This window comes from Euphorbia lathyris, chromosome 5, assembly GCF_963576675.1.
Source record: "Euphorbia lathyris chromosome 5, ddEupLath1.1, whole genome shotgun sequence".
NCBI lineage: Eukaryota > Viridiplantae > Streptophyta > Magnoliopsida > Malpighiales > Euphorbiaceae > Euphorbia > Euphorbia lathyris.
The window spans coordinates 1390550-1410484 of NC_088914.1; the positions used below are offsets into that span (position 1 = coordinate 1390550).

General features: G+C 37.3%; 1 long non-coding RNA gene across 1 annotated transcript; it reads right to left on the reverse strand.

Moving 5' to 3' along the window:
- Positions 1-13264: 13264 nt before the first annotated feature.
- Positions 13265-16787, reverse strand: LOC136231006 (uncharacterized). The gene is made up of 4 exons (XR_010689636.1): positions 16681-16787; positions 16468-16548; positions 15573-15635; positions 13265-14924 (listed from the first exon to the last, which is right to left on the reverse strand). It is a non-coding gene; the product is annotated as an uncharacterized lncRNA (long non-coding RNA).
- Between the last annotated feature and the right edge of the window lie 3148 nt (positions 16788-19935).

Below are 19935 nucleotides of genomic sequence, written 5' to 3' on the forward strand. Positions count from 1 at the left end.
ACTACGAATTTCTGTCACTGTAGTAGGTCTCTTCCAATTGGTGATTGTTTCTACCTTTTTAAGATCTATTTGAATTCCATCTTTGGACACTACATGTCTTAAGAAAGCCACACTTTCCATCCAAAACTCTTATTTAGAGAACTTAGCATAAAGTTGATGTTCTCTCAAAGCATGCAATACCATTCTCAAATGGTTGGCGTTTTCCACCTCGTTCTGTGAATATATCAAGATATCATCAACGAACACAATCACAAGACGGCCTAAGAATGGTCTAAACACTCTATTCATTAGATCCATAAAGGCTGCTGGTGCATTGGTTAAGCCAAACGACATTACCAAAACTTCATAATGGCCCTATCGTGTTCTGATAGTTGTCTTGGGTATATCTTCGCTCTTGATTCTCAACTGATGATACCCAGACTGCAAATCAATTTTAGAGAAGTGACACGCACCTTACAACTGATCAAATAATCATCAATTCAAGGAAGAGGGTATTTGTTACGGATTGTCACCTTATTCAACTGTCTATAATCAATACAAAGCCGAAGCGATCCATCTTTCTTCTTAACGAACAACACATGAACACCCCAATGAGACACGCTAGGTCGAATGAAGCCTTTATTAATTAAATCTTACAACTGTTCCTTCAACTCCTTTAATTTTGCTGGCGCCATTCTGTAAGGTGGCATAGATATTGGGGTAGTACCAGGAACTAAGTCAATACAAAACTCAATTTCTCTTTCAGGAGGTAACCCTGGTAATTCCTCAAGAAAAACATATGGGAATTCCTTAGCAAAAGCAATATTCTCTACTTTACCTTAATATACCATTGTATCATTAACCAAGGCTAAATATCCTTGACACCCTTTATGCAATAACTTCCTATCTGTTATGGGTGATATTAAAATTGATGAAGAAACAACTCTAACAGCATTTCAATTTGAATTATGTCTCTCTCGGTATGATCAACCTCACCACTTTTCCACAACAATCTAAAATGGCAAAATGTTGAGATAAACAATCCATTCCCACGATGACATTAGAATCAATCACATCCAACAAAATCAAATCCACATATAGATCTCTTCCTTCTACTACAATAGGATAAGAAGAGGGCACATGATTTGTTTTCAATGACTTACTAGTGGAGTAGTTAAGATAAGGAGTACCTTAACTTTTGTGGAGTTAAATTATTCTTATAGGAAACCAAGGAGCAATAAAAGAATGGGTAACACCAATATCCAAAAATATTGTAGCATCCATTCAACAGACATGAATAGTACTTGAAACATTTAATGTCTCGTTATATTTTGGAGTATGAGTGAATTACACTCTAGATTGTCCCCGTCTAGATCGAGGATTCCTTCCACCTATCATGCCTTTACCAGTAAAATGACTCGGCTGACCCTGATGTATCCCAAGGGCATTCTGAAACTGAGATGGAGTAGAAAGATTTCCAATTTACATAGGAAGTTTGGTTTACTGCACTAGATGAAGACCGTTGAAAAATGAGGTTAAAATTCTTATTGCGAACATTATTTGATATATGCTCACACTACTTACGAAAAACCCATTGGTTCTAACATAATAAGGACCATGATAATTTATGCCATAGATATTTTATCTTTTTCTGATGGTAATACATTTTTTTTATGACGGTGACTTTATTAAATAATTTCTTAGATTTAGTCCACGTCATACTTTCCATTCAAGGTTAAATACGATCTTTGAACCATGCTTATACATCACTCTTCAAATAGCATTCTACCATATGGATAGTAAGATAGCTGATGCATTTTTATTTGCTTAATTAACTAGTCCATAAGGTAATCTATGATGCCATCATACATAGTACGTATCATTCTAAAAACCTTTCAACTAATATAAACCGCAATAACTTCCACCAATCTGCTATCATCTTTTTAAAATTTGTACAAGTTGAGTTGAGATGAATAGTTGTGTGTGTGGTATGAAGGCTAGCAGATGATCAATAGGGTTAATAAGTTCTAGGTTCGTTAGAGACATGTAAGTAAACGAACCTAATTATAGATATACGTGCCATACTTAGAAAATGAGGGCAAAATGAGATAGGCTTTGATGTAAAGGACTATCACTGAATTCACAATTCATAAGAAAATATGATAGCAGTTTGGTAAGCCGGAGGTTGAGGAGGAATGTAAATACCGATAGAACGAATGAAGGACAATGTAAAAGAATTGATTGAATTTTAAACCGCCTGCATTTCTAGAGAAAGTTATTTCTGTTGGTCCCGTGTGATTAGTTCCAAGGGGGGGTTAGGAACTAATACAATTTTTTCGATTTAATTAAGCTGACTTAATATAATTCTTTGAGTTGAATAACTCAGCTTTTGGTCAGCACGGCCGATTTTGTCGTAAGACAGCTTTAGTCAGATGTTGACTAGAACTGTTTTACTTGTAAGTTGGGAATTGACACTTATGTGGTCAGCTTCCAACTTAGCACACTTATTTACTCAGAGTCAGCGTGAACAATTTATATACTGAGTAAAGATAACAAGCAACACATACAGATATATATATATATATATATATATATATATATATATATATATATATATATATATATATATATTGAGAGAGTTCAGAGATTACTCAGCACGACTTATCCTGGTTCGGCCTCTCCGCCTACGTCCAGTCCCCAGAGTCCCTCTGGGATTTTTAAATCCAATACTGAGCTCTTTAAGGGTAGAGCACAAACCGTTTACAAGGCAGTTGAATATGCAAGAGTACCTTCCTCTATTCGTCTACTCAACTCCTACTAAGTGCTATAACCAAACACTTAGGTTTCTCTACCACTGAGTATTTACAACCAAACACTCAGCACAACACTCTCAAATTACAATTGATACAAATTGTTCTTTTCGAATGAAGAACACTTTAGATGATTACAAGATCACTCTAGCTTTTGCACAGAATAGAAAAGTTGGTGTAAGATCTCTTTTTGTTTTGATGTGCTTTTTGCTTGTATTTTTCTCACTTGTATTTTCTGTAAATCGGCAATCTTCCAAGAGATTTACTTGTCTCTTTATAGTTGCAATCTGAAGATCAAATCATTTAAATTTGATTTGCCCGTTGAATCCAAAACGGCTCTTTTGGGAGACAAGGCTCTGGTCAGCTTCAGGTTTGCAGGCCAATCCTGTCGTCTGATTTCCTCAGGTGCCAGGCTTGTCCTTTTCTTGCAGTTTTGTCTTCTTGTACAGGTTTCGTCTTTTAGCTAATCGGACGTTTAACCCATGCATCTCGAAATCATTTTTGTGCGTAATTTTGAGGTTCCTATTATTGGTTCAGACAGTTGTCGGACTTGTCTTTTAGCTAACGGATGTTTGGTGCTGTCTTGAAGTTCACTCGGCATGACTTTGTTATTCGTTGGCTTCTGATTGTTGTTAATCCAGATACTAAGTTCTCTTTACTCAGCTTCCATGGTCAGCTTCGTTCTGCAAGAACTTAGTTCGAAGACTCTTCTATTCTTGATACTGAGTTTCGCTCCACTCAGCTTCTTGATCTCTAAGCTTCTGTTCCGAAGATGACTTATCTTCTGTTATGCTGAGTTCCACTCTACTCAGCTTGTGATATGATCTTATGCTGGCTTTGTCCTGTCTTACTTTTTATTTCTATTTATATTTATATTTATGCTCAACATTGAACAAACATATTAATACAATTAAATCAAAGCACTTAAATTTAATTGTCCCTTAATCATGGATTAACTTAAATGATTTTGTCAAATCAAAATCGTGTGGAAAGGTGTTTCAATAAACTCTCCCATTTTGATGTTGGCAAAATATTTAATTGATGGAACTCAGCATTGAGATTCCCCATGATTGAAATTCTTTTTATTACTTCTGAAATTACTCCCCCGTAAGGGTTGCATCTATTGACTTATCTTAACTCTAAACCTTCTAAGATTTAATTGAGTAAAATTAAGGCATACTTATACTGACTTAGTTCAATTATAGACCTTCCAAGATCTAATTCAGATGAGCCTAGGTCAGCTTTTTAGAAGAGGTCAATGTGTTCTAACTCAGTTTTGATACATGGTTAGTTTTATGGGAAAACCTTTTTTCAGAGTAGATGTATCAAGTCTAATGTGGATTGAGTTTATTTCTTTTTCTTTTGTTTGTTTGTTCAATTAAGATTAATTAAGACGGATCAGCATAAAGCACACAACGTAAGTGAGCATCGCATACAATTAATCAGTTTGGAATAAAAAGATGCATAATATATAGATAGTCAGCAAGACAAAATTCACAATACAAGTCAAGAATAAAAGTTAGCAACCTAGCTAAACTACTTCTTCCTATTGACTTGGACATGGGCAGTATTGATTTTGCCTTTTTCTTTTTGTTGCTGACTACCGGATGCTTCCCCTACATGCTGAGTTCTATCAGCTTGTTCTTTCTCCCCCGTTTTGCCACCATCTGGCGGAGGAGGAACAAAAGTGTCATTGAGAGCAGCACGAGTTAATCTGACTGAATAAGCCTTAAGTCTCTTCGTGCTTTCCCTTAACCCATCAAAAATAGGTATACCATCGTCTAAGGTATCGAGAGGAATGCGGATAGATGCACTGAACATACTGAGTATATACTCCTGGGATTTTCCAAGCCATGTGATTGTGTCAGTCAGCTGGGCATAGGCTTGATAGTACATTTTAAGCAGACCCGAATCATAAAAATGACATTGAGCGTTTGTGTGACGCACATGTTTGTAAGTTGCCCGAGAGTATTGCAATAGTTCATTGGTCTTGAGTTGATCAGTTTCCATTTCCTCTTTACTTAAGTTGAGTAGACGGACAGCTTCGCTTATTTGTTCGACCGAACATTGAGAAGTTGAGGAGATTAGCTCGCGAGTGCCGGTCAGCTCAGAATTCAACTTGGTAAAATGTTGATTCAACTCAGCAGAGGTAGCATAGCCCGTTTTGACCGCAGAAAGAGTATTAATTTGGCCTTGAAGGGAATTCAAGTGATTCACCATCATTAACTGCAGTTCGGCCAGCTTGACGATGGATTCTTGCTTGGGTTGCTGTGTTTGGACCGTTGCCATTACACTGACCAAATCTTTGAGACCCTTGATCTCATTGAGGAGCTGAGTGATAGATGAGATTTGGGGTGACTCAATATTAGCAGACCCAGCAGCATCGGCATGAGAGGTGTTCAAATCCTGAAGAATAGTTTGAGCGGAGTCAATAATGCGACGTCCGGATTCAGTAGCATGAAGATAGGCATAGGTTGTTTCAGGAATTGACTCAGTTTCCGGAATTCTGGTTGAAGCAGAGGGGCCAGCTTGGTGAACAACTGGACTTTGATTAGCAGCAGGAACTGACTGCTCAATATTCTGCGATATTGGATGGGAAGGAGGTGGATCATCACAGATATTGACTTGCTCAGTGTTGGTTTGAGTTGGTGAGGGAGGAGGTAACTCAGGCTGAGCAGGGGTTTCCTTAGCATGCTTTCTACTTGGAGCAGCTTGGACTTCGAGCTCTTGCCCGGCAGGAATTGGATTTTCCGGAGACTTGGCTTGTTCCTCAGGATGAGTAACAGAGGCTTGATTTTTCTGAAGTTTCGTTGGAGAAGGCTCAGTGGGATTCGAGAAGAACTGGAACTGCATATCGATAGGTCAGTAATGGGATCCCGCAGAGGAGAATCACCCAAAAGATCAATAATTGCCGACTTCTGAGCCTTTTTCTTAAGCCTTCTCAATTTCTTAGCCTTAGGAGGAGAGGGGTCAGCTTGAATAGAATCAAGAGAGTCAGAAAGTGAATGTGCCCCCAGGTCAGCATGTTCCTTTGCTGTGGGCTCAGCCTGCTCTTCAACCATCTCAGTATTGACTATCTGTTTATGCTCAGCACCTATTGTTGGCTCATCATCCACTTCCTCATGTTGCTCAACATTTGCTGTCTCAGTTTGCTCAACATGTTCTTGCTCCTCAGCATCAACATGTCCCCCGAGATTTTCAAATTCTTCTTCATCTTAGTTAGTGGGTGGTTTTTCGAGATCAATGCCTTGACTTCTCACAAAATGGGAGTCAGGAGTTACTATCAGGTTAAGAGGAGCAGCTTCAATAGGTTGCAAACCAGAATTCTTCTTATTCTTTAGCAGAGGTTGATCTGGAGTCTCTTCACTTTCTTCTTCAGGCTCATCGTGCCTTTTTCTTTTCTCAGCTGACTTAGGTTCTTCCTGACTTCGCTCAGCTTCAGCCTTCTTTCCCCTTGACACAATTTTCAGCTTCTTTGGAACTGTGTTAATGTTTTTAGCTGCCTGGTCAGCTTTCCTCTTTTTATCCTGCCGAGTGCGGTTAGCAGGTTTCTTCTCTTTTTGCGGATCTTGACCTTCAATTGCGGCTCCTTTTCCTTTCTTAGGCCCTATTGGTTGATCAAAGGCAAGACCAAACAATACAGAAGCTGTGATCTCTGTGCCCCAGACGTTAATTTCCTCCACTAAGCTTACTTGGTGGTCTTTGAGGATCCTAGTGATTAGAGAGCCTAATCTAAGGGTACCCGTACTTCGTCGGAAACCACCGATGAGAAAGATCGGCATATTGATCGGCTGATAGGTCAGCATGTGCCATATAAAGCATTGCTCGAAGTTGGATGCTGAGGACGCATCATTGATTTTTGGGAAGAGGAAGTTGGTCAGTATATAGTGGGCCATCTTTTGATTCTGACCCATGGATGTGCTAGAGATTTCCCCGATATGACCGACAGGTTTGCAAAAACTAGCGGGATAATCAATTTTGTCCTGGTCACCTGATTTTCTAAGTTTGGCTCCTTCGTTTTTTTAATTTTAGTAGTGAGGCAAGGTAAGAAGGATTGATGAAGATATCTTTTCCTTGAACCTTGGTGACCATGTAGTCCCGGTTGTCGTCAGCGACTCTTAGGTTAGTGTAGAACTCCTTTACTAACTCAGGGTAGGTGGCTTCTCGAATCGAGAACAGCTCGGTCCAGCCGTTCTTTCAGATCCATTCATAGAAGGGTTGCTCGGCTTCCACAAATCCCTTCGAGAACCAGCGGGAGTGGTCAACTTTGTATCCCCTTACACTGCTGTAAACCAGGGAGTAGGTACATTCCAATGGTTTCTTTCCCTTATCCTGCTTTTGTTTCCTTTTCGATGAAGCATCCAAGTCAGCATGAGAGCTTTTGTTTGGAGTTTGGTCATGCTGACCAGGTTCTTGAGATTTAGGATTTTCATTGGAGTGGTTTTTGTCGGAACCAGCACCGGAGAGGTTTTGTGAGTTCTTAGACATGATTCTTAGAAATCTTTGAGAGGTTTGGGATTTTGAGAGAGAAAGAGATTGATTTCCAGAAATTTCAAGCGTAGAGAGAGATAAGTGGGAATTCTTCCACTATTTATAGAAGTTCGAATTGATCCTATTCGTTGAACTAGCCGTTTTACCTCGAGATGATCAATCGACAAAGATCCTAGCATTTATGACACATTCGGCGCATGTGCTTTCTCATTATTTCTTACATCATCCTAGGTGGCTATTTAATTCGCGTGCTAGCATTTAATGTTGCAAGTGGGCTTCACTCAGTTTGTTAGAATACTAAACGTTTGTGGTACTGAGTGTATAGTTTTATGTAGAGGGCTTTCATGCTATTTTAGTAACTCAGCCTAATATAATCACTTTAGCATGTATGTCTTACTCAGCATAGGGTGACTTTCTAAAACACATTTTAAGCTTAGCATGTAGCAGTTACTAATTTAGCACATATCACTCAGCATGGTAATCACTCAACATTCAATTAATCACATAGTTCTATTGAAGAGGATTAGACATACCGATAGCTTCCCTTAGTATGTTGAATTGCTCACGAGCCAAAGGCTTGGTGAAGATATCTGCAAACTGTTCATCTGTTGGAACGTAGGTCAGCTTGATCTCACCCTTGAGTACATGATCTCTAATGAAGTGATGCCTTATGCTGACATGATTCATTCTGCTGTGTTGGATTGGATTTTTAGATAGGTCAATGGCGCTTTTGTTGTCACATTTGACTTCAATTGTTTCTGTTTTAACTCCATAATCCTCAAGCTGTTGCTTAATCCATAGGACTTGTGCAACACAGCTTCCAGCAGCTACGTACTCAGCTTCAGTTGTAGACAGGGCAACAGATGACTACTTCTTGCTGAACCAAGATACCACACAGCTTCCAAGGAAGTGACATCCTCCCGAAGTACTTTTACGTTCAAGCTTATCTCGTCCATAGTCAGCATCAATGTATCCAATGAGTGTGAAGTCATTTGAGGTTGGATACCATAAACCTGCATTAACTGAGCTCTGCAAATATCTAAAGATTCTTTTTACAGCTACAAGGTGGGATTCCCTGGGGTCAGCTTGATATCTTGCACAATAACATACTGAGTACTGAATGTCAGGTCTACTAGCGGTAAGGTAAAGTAGAGAGCCAATCATACCTCGATACAGCTTGCTATCTACAGATTTACCTTTCTCATCTTTGCATAGGACAGTATCAGTGCCCATTGGGGTTGATATGGGTTTACAATCTTCCATATCGAATTTCTTTAGCATTTTTTTTGGCGTACTTAGATTGACTAATGAAAATGCCGTTCTTACCTTGCTTGATTTGAAGTCCAAGGAAGAAGTTGAGTTCACCCATCATGGACATCTCGAACTCAGTTTGAATCTGTTTACTAAATTCTTTGCACAAAGATTCGTCAGTAGCACCAAAGATTATATCATCTACATAAATTTGTGCCAGCAGGGTATGTTTACCCTTTTTCTTAATGAACAAGGTTGTGTCAGCTTTGCCTCTGACATAATTCCTGGTCAGCAGGAAGTTGGTCAACCTCTCATACCAAGCACGTGGTGCTTGCTTTAGGCCATATAAGGCCTTCTTGAGTTTATAAACGTGGTTTGGAAATTTGGATCTTCAAACCCTGGAGGCTGACTAACATATACCTCTTCATTTATAAAGCCATTAAGAAAAGCACTTTTAACATCCATTTGATATAACTTAAAATTCATATAGCTAGCATATGCACACAGTATACGTATAGCCTCTAACCTAGCAACGGGTGCAAAAGTTTCTCCGTAGTCTATGCCCTCCTGCTGACTATAGCCTTGGGCTACAAGTCGAGCTTTATTTCTAACTACGTTGCCTTGCTCATCTAGTTTATTTCTAAAGACCCACTTAGTTCCTATGGTCTTTTGATTCCTAGGTTTTGGTACTAAATCCCATACCTCATTTCTTGTGAATTGATCAAGCTCTTCTTGCATAGCATTGATCCAATATTCATCGTGCTCAGCATCAGCAAAGTTCTTTGGCTCATGTACAGAGACGAATGCGACATTGCTAAGATATTTTCTAAGCTGATCTCTCGTCATCAGCTTGTTGTCAGCAGCATCAAGAATGGACTTCTCCGAATGTCCTCTTGGGATTTTTATTTCTTTGGGTAATGTTGAGTTATCTGGAATAGGTGTTTCTACAACATCTGCAGGAATAGATTGGTCAGCAAAGGTGATTTCAGGTTCGTGTTTACCTTTGGTCAGCCCTTGTACTGGTGACTCAATAGCTCCTGTTTGGTTAGCGGAAGCTGAGCTTGGTTCATCTTCGGCAGACTGAGTTGTCTTTCCTGCAGGGTCAGTTTCATCGAACTCTATATGGACAGATTCTTCAACAATTTGAGTTCGTTTATTATATACTCTATATGCTTTGCTGTTAGTTGAGTACCCTAAAAAGATCGCTTCGTCAGCTTTAGCATCAAATTTTGCAAGGTTATCTTTTGTATTGAGTATAAAACATTTACACCCAAAGGCACGAAAGTAGCCAATGTTGGGCTTTCGTCCTTTCCAAAGTTCGTATGGGGTTTTCTTAAGAATAGGTCTAACTAAAGCCCTATTGAGTATGTAGCATGCTGTGTGGATAGCTTCACCCCAGAAATACTTTGGAAGCCTATTTTCACTCAGCATAGTTCTAGCAATTTCGACAATTGTTCTGTTCTTCCTTTCAACGACCCTATTTTGTTGAGGCGTTCTAGGAGCAGAGAAATTGTGGTCAATACCACCAGCTTCACAAAATTCGTCAAACTGTTGGTTTTTGAATTCTCCACCATTGTCGCTTCTAATATGAGCTACTTTTAGGTCTTTGTCATTTTCAGGCTTTTTAATCAATGTGGTGAACATCTCAAATGTTTCATCCTTGCTACTCAGCAAGATGATCCAAGTATACCGAGAGAAATCATCTACAATGACTAAGAAGAATTTCTTACCGCCCAAGCTGAGTGGCTGAACAGGTCCGAAAAGGTCCAAGTGTAGTAATTCCAATGGTCTCTTGGTTGAGACAATGTTTTTACTTTGAAAATACTTTTTCGTTTGTTTCCCTTGCTGACAAGCATTACATAATTGATCTTTTTCAAATTTCAATTTGGGCAATCCCTCAACTAGTTGCTTTCTAGCTAATTTGGCTAGGAGGTCCATGCTTACATGACCAAGTCTCCTATGCCATAGCCAGGAGTTATCCTCTTTAGACATTAAGCATATATTTTTGAAAAATTGTTTTTCTAAACTCAACATATATACATTGTCAACACGAGGGGCAGTTAAAATCAATTTGTTTGTTTTTCCCTCGAGTATCCGACACTGAGTAGCATCAAATATAACCTGTCTACCGCAATCACAAAGCTGAGCTACGCTCAATAGGTTATATTTGCGACCCTTAACTAAGGAGACTGACTCAATGGTGGGATTACCTCCGATAGTACCTGATCCTACTATCTTACCCTTCTTATTGTCTCCAAAGTTGACATTCCCACCTCATTTAAGCTCAAGTGTGATGAATTGAGTTTCATCACCAGTCATATGCCTCGAGCATGCGCTGTCAATATACCATAGTTTTGACTTCTCCACGCACCTCAGGCTCACCTGCATTTTGAATCATTCATCTTTAGGTACCCAATTCTTTTTGGGTCCTCGTTTGTTAGCATAAACAGGTGCAAAGTCATATTTTAACTTGTGACGACATACTTTTATTGTATGGCCAGCTTTACCACAGAAGTCACAGAAGGTTACCCTCTTGGGGTGACTTTGTTTTTGGTCAGCACCATTGTGCTGAGCATGCTAACATACCTTAGTGGTATGTCCTTTCTTTCCGTAGAAGTCACATTGGACAGTCCGCTTGTTATACCAACACACATCTCTTGTGTGACCCTTTTTCCCACAACAGTCACATTGAGTGAACTGTCTATGCTGACTAGTACCTGGGTACTCAACATGGGATTTATTTGAACCTTTCATTTGGTTCTGAAGGTTTGTGACATCCTTTCTCAGTTTCTTTGAATCTGATTGGACCCCCGAGACAAACTTGTGCATAATTTCCATGTTGCTATGCAAAGTTGAGTAGTCTTGGAGAAGATATCGGAGGTCACTAAGTTTGACCTCTTCAATCTCGTCACACCGCCTGCTGAGTGCCTTTATTTTCTTATTACACTTTTTAGTTAGTGTATATAAATCACTCAGTGCGTTAATCATTTCTTTTCTAAGCAAGTGTAAGGATGTTACCTCATTTGAGTACTCCTCCTGTTCAGATTCTTCAGAGAGGTCAGCATGCTCATATTGAGTGTGGTCAGCAGCGTCATCGGCCATGAAGCATATATTTGCCAACTCAGTGACTTCAGCTTCTGACGATGTTGAGTCGTCACTGTCACTCCATGTGGCCACCATTGCCTTTTTGCTTCCCTTTTTGTCTTTCTTTAGATTAGGGCAGCTTGACTTAATATGCCCAGTTTGATGGCACTCAAAGCACGTGACAGGCTTGGAGCTGTCCTTTTTGTACTTGTCACTGGACTCAGCTTTGTACCTATCACCTCTTCTGAATGGCCTCTTGCTATTCTTTTCATTCTTTTTGAACATCTTCTTCATCTTTCTTGTGAACATGGCCATTTCCTCATCATCTGATGAGTCAGCTTCAGTTGAGTCAGCTTTCATGACAAATGATTTTTGTTTCTTGTCTTCTGACTTTTCTTTTGCTTCAGAATTTTTCATAGAGATCTCATGAGTCAGCAGAGATCCGATCAGCTCGTCATATTTATATGTGGTCAAGTCTTGAGCCTCTTCTACGGCAGTTTTCTTAGCTTACCAGCTCTTAGGTAAGCTTCTCAGAATTTTCTTCACCTGCTCTTCTTCAGTGAAGTTCTTGCCGAGCCTCTTTAGCTCATTTATGATGTTAGTGAATTTGGCGTTCATTCCTGAGATGTCCTCATCGTCGTTCATCTCGAACAGCTCGTATAACCTCATATGTTGGTTCACCTTTGATTCCTTGACCTTGCTTGTACCTTTGTAGGTTACTTCAAGCTTCTTCCAAATCTCTTGTGCTGACTCGCAACCTGAAATCTTATTGTATTCTGCAGCATCTAACGCACAGTGAAGCATATTGATAGCCGAAGCATTGTTTTGTAATTTTTTAAGGTCATCTTCTGACCACTCAGTTTCACTCTTAACAACTTTCTCATTGTCAACAGTTTTATATGGCACATATGGGCCTTGAACTATTGCAAGGCATGCACTCATGTTTGTGGCTTGAATAAAGTTCTTCATCCTATTCTTCCAGAATGTATAATTGGATCCAAAGAATAGGGGAGGCCGACTAATTGATAATCCCTCTGGGAGTATCTGTGTTGTTTGGTTCCCGGGAAGGAAACGAGTGCTGTTCTCGGCCATTTATCGGGATCTGCTCAAGATTGTTAAATCTTTGAATAGTGAGCTATTTAGCTCTGATACCACTTATTGGTCCCGTGTGATTAGTTCCAAGGGGGGGGGTTAGGAACTAATACAATTTTTTCGATTTAATTAAGCTGACTTAATATAATTCTTTGAGTTGAATAACTCAGCTTTTGGTCAGCACGGCCGATTTTGTCGTAAGACAGCTTTAGTCAGATGTTGACTAGAACTGTTTTACTTGTAAGTTGGGAATTGACACTTATGTGGTCAGCTTCCAACTTAGCACACTTATTTACTCAGAGTCAGCGTGAACACTTTATATACTGAGCAAAGATAACAAGCAACACATACAGATATATATATATATATGTATATATATTGAAAGAGTTCAGAGATTACTCAGCACGACTTATCCTGGTTCGACCTCTCCGCCTAAGTCCAGTCCCCAGAGTCCCTCTGGGCTTTTTAAATCCAATACTGAGCTCTTTAAGGGTAGAGCACAAACCGTTTACAAGGCAGTTGAATATGCAAGAGTATCTTCCTCTATTCGTCTACTCAACTCCTACTAAGTGCTATAACCGAACACTTAGGTTTCTCTACCACTGAGTATTTACAACCAAACACTCAGCACAACACTCTCAAATTACAATTGATACAAATTGTTCTTTTCGAATGAAGAACGCTTTAGATGATTACAATATCACTCTAGCTTTTACACAGAATAGAAAAGTTGGTGTAATATCTCTTTTTGTTTTGATGTGCTTTTTGCTTGTATTTTCTCACTTGTATTTTCTGTAAATCGGCAATCTTCCAAGAGGTTTACTTGTCTCTTTATAGTTGCAATCTGAAGATCAAATCATTTAAATTTGATCTGCCCGTTGAATCCAAAACGGCTCTTTTGGGAGACAAGGCTCTAGTCAGCTTCAGGTTTGCAGGCCAATCCTGTCGTCTGATTTCCTCAGGTGCCAGGCTTGTCCTTTTCTTGCAGTTTTGTCTTCTTGTACAGGTTTCATCTTTTAGCTAATCAGACGTTTGACCCATGCATCTTGAAATCATTTTTGTGCGTAATTCCGAGGTTCCTATTATTGGTTCAGACAGTTGTCGGACTTGTCTTTTAGCTAACGGATGTTTGGTGCTGTCCTGAAGTTCACTCGGCATGACTTTGTTATTCGTTGGCTTCTAATTGTTGTTAATCCAGATACTGAGTTCTCTTTTACTCAGCTTCCATGGTCAGCTTCGTTCTACAAGAACTTAGTTCGAAGACTCTTCTATTCTTGATACTGAGTTTCGCTCCACTCAGCTTCTTGATCTCTAAGCTTCTATTCCGAAGATGACTTATCTTCTGTTATGCTGAGTTCCACTCTACTCAGCTTGTGCTGTGATCTTATGCTGACTTTGTCCTGTCTTACTTTTTATTTCTATTTATATTTATATTTATACTCAACATTGAACAAACATATTAGTACAATTAACTCAAAGCACTTAAATTTAATTATCCCTTAATCATGGATTAACTTAAATGATTTTGTCAAATCAAAATCGTGTGGAAAGGTGTTTCAACAATTTCTTCCTGTCGAACTCGTTGGTTCAAATGAGGTTCCACTTATTTAGTCTTCTAGTTCATTTGCCTTCTAAACTCGCATCTTCATCTTTAAGGAGATAGTTAGGGTAATAAATCATCACACTTCTTGCGAACAAAATCTCATCATCAAAATCACTGTAATTGTTTGATTTACTAATTCGGTTTAAACTATTTTAGATATTGATTGCCTCATTTTGTGAACAAATAAAAGGTATTTGCAAATAATAAAACTCTTACGATACGCTGGATCTAACTAAAAGAAGACTGCCAAGGACGAATTCGAAACCTATTTCCGCAGTAACCAGATTTTCTATCATCCTAAGTCATATGATATCTAACCTAGGCTCTGATACCAATTTTGTCACGACCGATCCCACGGACCATGACCGACGCTAGGGAACGGGTAAGCTTAAGCTACCGGAACCCGTAGCAAGCCTTAATATAATATAAAATCAACCTTACCAATAGTCTTAAATAATATAATATTAACTCCTTCAATAAACACACAATATAATCCTCAAACTGGTACTGCGGTCTAGAATATAAATTTTAACATAATTCTTAAATAGTCATACATAATAAGATAGATGTGCTGCCCGAAGAAAGAAATTAGGATGCAACAGACTTCTAGTCACCTGAAAAATTAAAGGAGTCAAACCTCCCATAGTAAATTAATTATATTATATACATGAGTAATTTAACATTTATGTCACACACAATAATTATAATCATAATATATAATATAAGTGATCACACAATATGTTTTTCATAAAATTGTCTTATAAATAAATAGATAGGTGGTTTAATACGTGTGTTGGACCCTAAACCTTAATACCCAATCTAATAATCCACCAATAATCACCATTTCACTCATATCCAATAACTGGGGGACCGAGAATAACTCAACCGACCACACACCCAGTTAGCTGGAGGACCGAGAATAACTCAACTGATTCCGTACCCAGCCTAACTTAAATCCAAAATCCACATATCAAATAGCGCAAGAATATCTCAACCGAGCTTATCCATATATCACAACATTCACAACATTAGTATCATCAATATCCAATAACCCGATAGTACCTGTGCGCACAAGGTCCTGATGCCGCTCACCAGGAAGCATGTCCATAACACGTATTTATCCACAAATAATTACGTATAAATTATTATAAACAATAAGACACTTTTATAAGTAAAAATAATACTTTACTTGAAATATCATGAAATCGTTTATTATGAATGCAAATGCTAAATTAAAAATGCATAACATATAATTAACTCACAAATTGCTCCTAGCTGACTGTCCTAATTTTCAGGTACTGCTGCTCCTCCTACCAGTTGAGTATCTAAAAGAGATAATATTATTTTTAGAATTTATATATGTTTAGGGAAATATTAAAATTTATTTTGTCTCGTTTTACAGACTGTCTACCGAAAATTCGGCAGAGTCTTCCCTATAAAACGAACATCCTCCTAGTAATAACTAGGGTCAACCCTGCAATAAAATACACTTCTATATTCAAAAATATTCAAAGTCCAAACCGGGACTCCATAGACTACAATTTATCAACCCGGTTGGACATCAATCATCCGACAGTTCCATAACTGTCAGTAATTCCAATACTTTACTCCCAAAATTACACATCATCAAACAACATATAAACATATATACTTATAATCAATTTTCATAATATCTATATCAACCAAATTAACTAACCAATAATCTTAAGAGCATAATTAATTAATTATGCTTAGTCCAATCTCCCTTCAACCTTTTTTTTTAAAAAAAAAATTATATATTCTGAATTTTTATTTATATAAGGATCCAAAAATTATTTTTAACCCAACTTAATTTATTTCCCTTAATTTCACCAAACTATATACTTTCATAATTTATAGAGACTAAACGGTAAGGAATTTGGCCAATGTCCAAGAATTAATGTTGCTCCAAATAATATTTAGAACATTCTGAATTTAACCAAGTAATTTTTCTGCACTTATTTCGTATGTCACCGGAAAATATCACCGGTGTACGGGATCCGCCTATCGGAAAAATTAAAGTTGATTGTTTTGAGAAATTAATTATACCACTTTGTTCCTTATGATTCCAGGAGTCTAGAATCACTCTCAAAACACCCAAAATCGACCGGAAAGTTAAACTTTGGTTAGATTTCTTACTTTTTCCGGCGTAGCTCTGATTACCCTTCAAAACTCCTTGCATGCATCAAAATCTAGTGTATCCATAGGTAAATCGACCCCCTGAGTCCATTTTTGGTGTTAGAATTGCAAAATAATGAACATAGGACTGAGAAATAGAGAGAATAGCAAAAGTGATGAATTTTCTCTCTCTAAACGATTTTTAAAAACTCAAAATCTCACCATAAAACTTACATGCACTTGTAGCTGGAGTTGAGAGCTTCGTTTCGGTATAAAGAACGCCAAAAATGGTGAAGAAATGAGAAAGGTTAAGGTTAGAGAAGGTTGATTTTGAAATGATGAAAAAAATGATCAAAGAAGGAGAATGGAGTGTGCCGAACCTCCAGCTCCTTATTTCATTGATTTTAGCCAAATGTTCATTTTGATCCCTATATTCATAACATCTTTTAAAAAAAATTCCAAAATTAATTATACTTTAACCTTAACTCCTTCTAATTAATTCAATTAAGCAAATAGCTTAATATATATAATTTGGGGTATTACATTAGTTTAGACCGAAGATACCGTTAGACTCGTGACATTGCCAGGAGTTTTATTAATACTAATTTTATTTTCAATTTCATTATATTATTATTAGTTTTTTTCAATATATAAAAATTAAGACTGTGACAATTTAATAATTTCCATGAGAGAAATCTCAAAAAAATTGTCTATTTTAATATATAACTGCTAACTGTCCAAATAAAACTCAAATAAAAATAATATTACATCTTATAGACGTAAACGTTACAAATTCTAGTCTATGGATGCAAGACCCTTTGCTTTAATTCGAGCTCATTATTATTTTTTTCCCAATTGAAGATCCAAAACAAAATAAAATCTTCATTAAAATAGTTTATATGAAAAGCACTCAAATCATGTTTATTTCTTTTTTATATAAAAAAAAACCCTTTTTAAAAAAAATATCTCCATTTATATAATTAAAAGTAAAATCATCTTTTTTTTTTTTTTTTTATGGCGAAGATCCATCAAAATTGTGTAATTCAAAATAAAAGAAAGAAGGAAAGAGTAAAAATAGAAGAAATGTGTAATTATGAGAAAAGATGAAAGTGATGGAATGAAAATGTTTAATTATTTCCACATAATGTGCCAAATTTTTTTTAAAAATATCACGTGTTAAGTTTAAGTGTCAAAATATCGATATTTATCAACGATTCCGTTAAGTATTCATATAAATTGGGTGAAATTGTACCAATTGGCATAGATCAAAGGTCAAATATGATCAAATAATAGGTTAATTGCCAAATAATAAAATTTTGAATAGATCAGAAACCAAATAATACTTTAAACCAATTAAATTTAATAGTATAATTTAATTGTAATTTTTATAATTAATTACGATTCTATGTGGAACGCCCATTAAAAATTCCAATGGGCAAACCATATTAAAAAAAATTATAATGAAATTCAGTTTTAAAAAAATTATTTAATTATTTCCTTTAATAATTTAAAGGGTAAATTATAAAACTAGGTCAAATGGGAAGCCCATTTACATATTTAACTCATTTACTCAACCTACTATCAACCTACTATATATCTAGATTGTTTTTGTGTGACTTTTCCATAATACCCCCAATCTTTCATTTTCCTCTTCCTCTTCCTTACGGTTTCCTCTTCATCCAAAATGGCTCCTCCTCCTTCCACAGGGATCTAACCTGCAAAATCCGTTATTGTTTGACGGCGTTCTCCAACAACTCCTACTCCGGTGAGAGAAAAGGGAAGCGAACGACGGTAGAGGAAAAACGAGAGGGCGATTTTAGGGCGAATGACGGTAGAAGAAGGTGAACATTGAGAGCAAAGAATAGGAAGAATGCGAACAGACGGTAGAAGAAGGTGAACAGTGAGAGAAAAGACGAGGAAGAAGGTGAACAACAGAGAAAGGGAAGAAAGAGGGCGATTTTAGAGCGAACGACAACCTCGTTCCGTGAGGCGGAAGATTGGGAAACGCAGAGAAAATGCCTAATTCTATAAATCTCAATGAATTGTTGTTGGTGTATTCATTTATGTTCTGATTTTTTTGTTAAATAATGTTAGAATCCGTTGTTGTTTGCCATTTTTTGTTATATACAACTTAGCGAATTTTGTTAAAAACACATCCAGACTTCGCATATGCTAACTAAAATCATTAACTAAACCAAACATTAGTTTCGCAGACTTCGCATATGCTAACTAAAATCATCAACTAAACCAAACATTAGCTTCGCAGACTTCGCATATGCTAACTAAAATCATCAACTAAACCAAACATTAGCTTCGCAGGCTTCACATATGCTAACTAAAATCATCAACTAAACCAAACATTAGCTTCACAGGCTTCGCATATTTAGCTTCGCAGGGTTCGCATATTTAGCTTCGCAGGGTTCGCATATGCTAACCTCTGCGAAGCCAGACGGGGGGAAGACAGCCGCGCGTAAATATTGAGAGTATTATGGGAAAGTCACACAAAATCAGTCTAGATATGTAGTAGGTTGAGTAAATAGTTTAAATATGTAAATGGGCCTCCCATTTGACGCATTTTTATAATTAACCCTAATTTAAATTAGGTCAGTTATTACTTTTAGGTAGAGGCTATGATTACTTTTAGGTAGAGACTATGATTACTTTTAATATATTTTAAGGATTAGAGTTTATTAATTAAGAGTAAAATATATTTATTAGGATTTTAAATTTATGAATTGGAATCTATAATTTATAAATATAATAAAAAAATAGAAAAAATAAAAAAATAGACCTTGTAGTTTGGGTCATTTTCAAATATAAACTACATGGTTTAAAAGTTTGCAAACTGGTACCATGTGATTCATTTTGTTAGCAAAAGCAGTTCAAACTAACTAACGGTGTTTTAAAAAGTGAATTACTATACCTAGCCACAAATTCCTACCTTTAGCCTCGGGAATTGACCGAACTACCCTTTGCACAAAAATTGAAAAAAGACAAAACCTCTCAAGAACCCTATACACTCTTCGATCAAATTCGGACTAATTTTTGAACCAAATCATGGATGGTGACAGAGGCCGTAAAGGGAAAGCGAAAATGGTAAGATTTACGGTTTTATTTTGTTGATTTACGCTTCAATTTGAGATCTGTGGGATCTTTTTGAAAATCGCCGGAATCGCAGTCGGGCGTATGAACATCACGTCCGACCTGTAGTTCCGGCGTAAGAACATCACGTCCGACCAGTGGTGCGGGCGTGATAGCCACATGCCCGCACCATAGGTCGGGCGTGATGTTCAAACGCCCGAACCATAGGTCGGACGTGATGTTCATACGCCCGACCAGTGGTTCGGGCGTGATGTTCATACGTCCGAGGGAGTTTTTTTTTAAATTATATTTACATTTAAATTAATTTAGTGTAATTTTAGTATTTATATGTTACAATTTTAGATTAATTTAGTGTAATTTTTTGTAGACGGAGCGGTCTACTAGGGG